Raw genomic sequence first — 5,569 nt, forward strand, 5'->3', positions numbered from 1 at the left:
CCCTGTCGGCAAACATCTTCCTCATGCGCTCGGCGAGCACATCCGCTTTGCGTTTGTTATCGGGGCCCCCCACTTCAAAAATTTGGGCCCCGGTAGCCGCACGCCTGGCCATCACCCCGTTTATATCAAGACTGCCAGGTCAATCTTCTCCGTGGCCAGCCTGATTGCCTCTTTGTATTGGCCAGGTGGGCACGATATAACCACCGCGGCCGTCCTGGGCATCCTTCTTCGTCCCTTTCCTCCTTGCTTCCCCGCAGAGGGAGGTGCTGGGTTGGTCGGCTGAGAAGAAGATGTCTTCTTCCCCGACCCGCTGGGTTTGGGTCTGGCCACGGGTTGGAACGCACCTCCGGTGCGCCCGTCCCCACTGGCTTGGCCTGTACCCCTCTTTTTCCCCACCACCGTGCTCCACGTCCCCTATAAGGGGGCGGTTTTACTGGTGGAGGGGAAGTAGTGTCCCGCGTTGGAGAGGGGGACTCCTCTCGTAGCAGCGAGGTCCTTTTCCTTCGGGGGACTTTCCCTGTCCCTTTATTGGACCCTGTTTGACCTCTAGGGGGTCGGGGGAGTTGAGTCTCTCTTTCTCCCCTGGGTCTTTTGGGGACCGATCTGAGGGGCAGGCGTTCCCTCCTCACCCCTCTTCTTCCCTGATTTCTTCTTCCCCTTGCCTTCTTTCACTGTCTCCGCTCCTGTGGCAGCAGACACGGAAGGTCCTGCCTCCCTTTGGAGCTGCGCGCCCCCCCTCTGAGGGTTGGAGGCTTGTGCCTCCTTCCCAATGACCGAGGGGGAGACGTACCGCTCCAGGGTAAACTGCGTGGAGCGGCGCGGGGCCTGCGTCGTGGGCATGGGGGGTGGCGCAAACACCTCCCCTCTTAGGGAACTCAGTTTACTCTTTACAGAGTTTAACTGCTCCCATAACGCCCTGAACTCTAGTCCCCTCTCATCCCCCTGGATATTTATTCCATCCAGGATGGGGTCAGGGCTTCTACCAGGGCATCGTGCTCTGCCCTGTCCTCTGCCTTCAAGCCCGACGGGTACGCCTCTACCCATCTCGTTTTTCCCCTTAGGGTCAGGCCCGTCTGAATGAGGGACCCTTCCCCTCGGAGAGTTCCCCTTCTTTCCTCGGCCTCCCTCCTTCCCTTTCTCTGCGGGAGGGGCGGGTAGTCCACAGTGCTCATGAGAGGAGGGAGGTACTTACTCTTCCCCTCCTCTTCCGAGTCGGTCCATTCTACAACCCTCCTCCTTTTCGTGGAGGAGCGTCGCTCAAGGGCTGCGGGTTGAGGGACAGTCGGAGGAGGGAGACGGGCCTTTACCTGCTCCATCTCCTTCTTGAGCCTCATATTCTCGGCTCGGAGCTCCTCAATCGTTTTGAAGAGCTCTTCTATGTCCCTTCCCCCGCTGGCCCCCTTTGCTCGCGTGGCCATGACGCTCGTTGCAGTCCTCATGAGCGCCGCTGCTCCCTGCAGCTCCCTCACGAGGCTGCCCTTCATATTGTTCGAGCAGTCGGCGATCTTAAAGACTCTCACCGACTGCTCGATCATCTTGGAGGCGATATCCGCTGTAGGAGCATCGATCAGTTCAGCCTCGATCTCCTCCTCTTCCTCCTTAATCTTCCTCCACTTCCTCCCTTTGGGGGCGGAACAGCTGAGGGCCTCGGTCGCCCTTCGCTCCCTCTCTTCCTCCTTCTGCACACGGGTTTTTTCCTCCCTTTTCGCTCTTCTACTCATGTGCTCCCATGTCGTGGGAGGGCGTCCTGAACCCGTCCTCCGGGTCTCCTCTATGCGAGCGACCTCCTCGTCCACGTCGATCTCCACGTCGCTCCCATCCAAGGAGTCGCCGTCTATGGCAGCAACTCCTCCCCTGGAACGTGCGGAGGTCAGAATCTCCATAGCAGCCATAATTTTGGTGGGAGCAGGGGATACCTCCCTGCTCACCCCGACTTCCCGGGTTTCCTCCATTCTAGCGGGAGAATGGGGATTTCTCAGCCCACTGGTTCCTGGCTGAGGGCTAATCACCTCCTTACGGAGGAATTTTCCATCCCTGCCCATGGTCACCTTACTAGTGGAGCCATTACTCTCCACGTTGTAATTCACCACTTCTACCTTTTTGAGGCAGATGCGTGGTATCCGATCCATGGGCGTCTCGTAGGGTGTTTTGTCTCTACCACCCTTGCTGTGACCTCTGCTCGCAACTGCCTTGCCAGATCTGGTGGTTCTCTGGCTCGCGACGGGAAAGAGTTGGTCACCAACTCTTGCTCCGTCGGGGTTCTCCTTCCCGCTATCCTTCTCTTTGTCCTTGTGTTAGTACCTTAACCTACCGTAACCTACCATAACCAAACACTGTTTGCTGTCGCCGGGTAAATATCGTCGCGTTGTCGCGTCGTCGCGTCGTGTAATAACGTATGTGCGCGTGTCTTTCTTTAATCGAGTGGTTTTTAATTGCCAACAGTGATTATTCGACAGTGATTGATAGTGATTAATGATAGAGTCATTGGTAAATTTCTCGTCTTACCGAATGAGTGAATGAATGTGATTATGTTGAAGTTTATAAAAGAATACAGTTTATAAAAGAAAACAGAACTTTCGATTAATTATTTAGTGTGGATCTCTGTCCTTTAGAACGTGATATCTACGTTCAATTTGAGTGAAAGTATGATCTATCGGAAAATTCATTTCTCAAGGAATTACAGCAATACATCGAACAATGTAATAATAACTATTCTTTGGTGTTGTGTGAAAACAGATTTCGGGATGTCAAATAAACAGTGTTAGAGAAAATTCGCGAAAGAGAGGGGTTTTTAGTGGGTAGGGAGTACCAAGTTGGTAATACGACTTGGTACTCGAGCCCCACATAACTCACCGAACCGCCCGGTGAGTATGCATAAAATGCATTTTCCCCTCTCTCGTAAAAAAGAAACTACAATTTAAAAAAATAATAATTAAAGCGAAAACGAATAATAATAAAAAGTAAATAATAATTTAAGTAAGAATAATAATGACTTAAAGTGAGTAAGCAAATGAGAGAGAGAGAGAAAGGCAGAGAGAGAGAGAGAGAGAGAGAGAATGAGAATGTATGTATTCGCATGTGTGTGTATGTCTGTAGCGATCAGGTGATCGCAGCAGGCGCCCCGCGTAAGCACCCGCGTCTGACGGTGAATCGCGCCACCCTTGCCTGCCTCTTGTATCCGATCCGTCATAAGTTAATTACTTCTTTTAATAATTCAAAAACTAAGCATCGGACGAAATTTTGCCAAAGGAAAAATCGTCTTAGAATTGACTCAAGAATGTGTCATTTTAACCCCTTCACTGTCAGAGACTCCTATAGGGGCCAAAAAAATTCGTGCCACTTTTGCTTCATGGCCCCTATAGGGGCATCTTGAAAAAAACATGTTATTACTGTTACGATTTTATTGTCCTTGGGTATTTTAAGGTTTCTGAGGTCGCTGAATTCGAATCTGAAATCAGAATTTCGAACTTCAAAATGGCGGATCAAAATTCAAAATAATTTTGATATAAAAAAAGGGTTTGAATAAAAATAGGTTTCTTATCGTTTTTGGGGTCGCCGAATTCGAATCTAATATCAGATTTTCCAAATTAAAAATTGCAAATTTAATATGGCGGACCAGAACAAATAGTTGTCATACATAAAAGATGTACACTTTTTTCTTCAATTACTTATAAATCCCGCTATCTGCTGAATCCAGAGTCACGAATTATCAAATCAAGCTGTTTGCACAGAAGTGGAAACGTATACCAATTTTCAAGAAATAAAAAAAATAAAAAAACGGAGTCAATAACCGCCACGTCCTCGATTCGTGACTCTGGGTTCGGCAGAGAGTGGGATTTAAAAATAATTGAAGAGAGAAATATACAACCTTTATGTATGTCAACTATTTGTTCGAACTCTGGTCCGCCATATTGGATTTGCCATTTTCAATTTAGAAAATCTATTAGGTTTGGATATTGCAACCACAAAAATGATACACATTTTTATTGAAATCCAAAATTATTTTGAATTTTGATCCGCCATATTGGATTCACCATTTTGAATTTTGTAATTCTGGCTTCAGATTCGGATTCGGCGACCTCCATAATATTTATACTGATATATTCATGCAATTTTAAAAACTTTTTTCTTCAACACACTTTTGGCACGGAGTTTCTTTTCGCTGGACTGTGAAGGGGTTAAGGACAATTAGGTTATTTTGAATCACCCTGTATATACTATATATATATACTTTACACCAATTGATTCCTCTCATTATTTTGTACGTAAAAGTATTAGGTAAGATAATCGAAAAATTAATATTTTACAAGATATTTTACGGTTTATGTAAAATTAAGAAATGATTTCAAGCCACATAACTCGGAAAGTACTTAATGAAAACTAACTTAATTATAGTGTTTTGGAAAGCTCTCGAGATAGGCTACAAGAATATGTAAGAAAAAGTAGGGGGTTACATTAAAAAAAATGCACTTCCGGTCTGAATCGCCTATTTCCGGCCGGAACCAGAAGTTGAAAATATCACCATTCGATAGAACGCACCCGGTTTATAAAGAAAATGTTTTTACTTTTTTGAAATAACCACTTCTCTAGTTTTTAAATGGGTGGTATGGATGGTCTGAAGTACCCTGTATATATATATATATATATATATATATATATATATATATATATACAGGGTGATTCAAAATAACCCCTGTGTCCCTGAAATGACATATTCTTGAATCAATTCTAAGACGATTTTTCCTTCGGCAAAATTTCGTCCGAAGCTTAGTTTTTGAATTATTAAAGGAAGTAGTTAACGTATGACGGGTCGAATACAAGAGGCAGGCAAGGGTGGCGCGATTCACCGTCAGACGCGGGAGCTTACGCGGGGCGCCTGCTGCGATCAGCTGATCGCTATACACATACAGACACACATGCGAACACATACATTCTCTCTCTGTCTGTCTGTCTGTCTGTCTGTCTGTCTGTCTGTCTGTCTGTCTCTCTCTCTCTCTCTCTCTCTCTCTCTCTCTCTCTCATTCGCTCACTCACCTGTAAATTTTTTTTTTTTTTTTTTTACGAGAGAGGGGAAAATGCATTTTATGCATACCCACCGGTCGATCCAGTGAGTTATGTGGGACTCGAGTACCAAGTCGAATTACCAACTCGGTACTCCCTACCCACTAAAAACCCCTCTCTTTTCACGAATTTCCATTCACACACTGTCCCTCTGACTTCCCGAGATCTGTTTTCACATAACGTCAAAAAATAGTTATTATTACCTTGTTCGATGACTTTTGATGTATTGCTGTAATTGCTTGAAGGAGAAATGAATTTTCCGATAGATCGTACGTTCTCAAATTTAACGTAGATATCACGTTGCAAAAGACAAGAAAATAAAATATTAATATTAATATTAAATATTTATTTAAGATAATAGTAAAAGTAATAAATATTTTAAAAACACTTATTTAATCTAATTAATTTTTAAATAGATATCATACGATGTATGGATATCACACACATTCATGATAATAATAATATTAATATGTTAAATGTTTATTATGTTTACCGCATTCTTCAATCG

This window comes from Camponotus vicinus, unplaced genomic scaffold (genome assembly GCF_025532165.1).
Source record: "Camponotus vicinus isolate PSW18456_S1 unplaced genomic scaffold, iyCamVici1.0 SCAF_6, whole genome shotgun sequence".
NCBI lineage: Eukaryota > Metazoa > Arthropoda > Insecta > Hymenoptera > Formicidae > Camponotus > Camponotus vicinus.